The following is a 1,500-nucleotide window of genomic DNA, read 5'->3' as shown; positions in this document are numbered from 1 at the left end:
ACCCCAAATTTTTGGGATCAGACCAAAACGTAGTTCAGATCTTCCCTCCCCTAGGTTAGGTAATCGGGCTGAGAAAGAAAAAGACATCATTTTTTTTAAAGGCTGCAAAGGACTGAGAAAGGAGATAATGAACTGGGTAGCAGGAAAATTGATTCGGCCAAAGATGGCCTCCTTAAATGTAGTACCATTTGATCTGGTCAAGGTTGGTTGACTCTGGTAGTTCACTTCCATCATGATCTTGAAGTCTGACGACTTTTCCAGACAGTATTTCCTTAATAAATGAATTTCTCCAATTGGGTTCAGACTTCTCCTATAGTCGAGGAGGAGTGTTCAATTTTCTTTGAAGTCTGATAGTTAAATCCTTGACTTGTAAATGATGAGCTTTGACCTTTTTGTCAAATGCACGGGTGACTCTTCTTAGATAAGCTTGCACATGATACAGGGCTTTAACTCGTTTTCTTCGATCAAGTTTAATTCTTCATACTGCTGTCGAACCCAATCTGTTTCTAACAAATGATTTTCCAACAAGACCCTGAGAGACGAAATTTTCATTTCAACTGGCAAGACTGCTTCCATGCCATACACTAAGGAGTAGGGAGTAGCTCCACTAGAGGATCGAATTGAAGTTCGATATGTCCATAGCGTGAATGATAATTTTTCTGACTAATCTCGATGTGATTGTCACATTTTCCTGATGATAGTCTTAAGACTCTTACTGACTGCTTCAACCGTTCCATTGATCTGAGAACGGTAGGGAGATGATTTGTGCTTCCGGATCTTCAACTTTAAACATAGAGTAATGATTTATGCTTTGAAGTACGACCCATTATCAGAGATTAGTTCAAAAGGTACCCCCATATCGACTGATAATATATAATTTGAAACTCAAGATGTAGTGAGGATAGCACTGATACATTTTTATAACATCTTCTTTGATTCCATTGATATAGACGAGTATCCATTCCATGTTGAACAACACCCAAGCTTGTACCTAGCATACCCTCATATGATCACACGAACAAGTCTTTTGAAATTTCTGAGTCAATTCATTATCCCCTCGTGTTCCTTTAGGGATAAGATGGTTTCTATTTGAATCTCTTTAGGAATTATTTTTTGTTTCGAGGTCAAAGACCTTTTCTTTCTCGATTAAAGGTTGAGCCCGACTCTTATCTTCTTGTTCAGAAACGAAATCTATCAAATTATTAGTTAATTCGTTAATGCGCTCGAGGTATTCAAAAATTTCTTTTATCCGATCAATTTCAGATGGGGCAACAGACACCTCTATAGACTCGATGAACTAACTTGACTCAATAGGAAAGAGTAGACTCAATCTAAGGAAGACATGACCTTGCTGGAAAAAAGGACTCGAGCTAACCCAAATGACTCATGAAAACTCAAGACAAGTACCCACACGAGTGTGATTAGGACTGAGGACTCAGATATTGCTTATAACCGGTAGGATTGAAGCACTATGATCTTCAAAGAACAATTGGACGATGT

The sequence above is a fragment of the Akebia trifoliata genome, unplaced genomic scaffold, assembly GCF_017979445.1.
Source record: "Akebia trifoliata isolate Shusen 1 unplaced genomic scaffold, ASM1797944v1 Contig01129, whole genome shotgun sequence".
Classification (NCBI taxonomy): Eukaryota; Viridiplantae; Streptophyta; class Magnoliopsida; order Ranunculales; family Lardizabalaceae; genus Akebia; species Akebia trifoliata.
Note: the sequence above shows the minus strand (reverse complement) of the source record.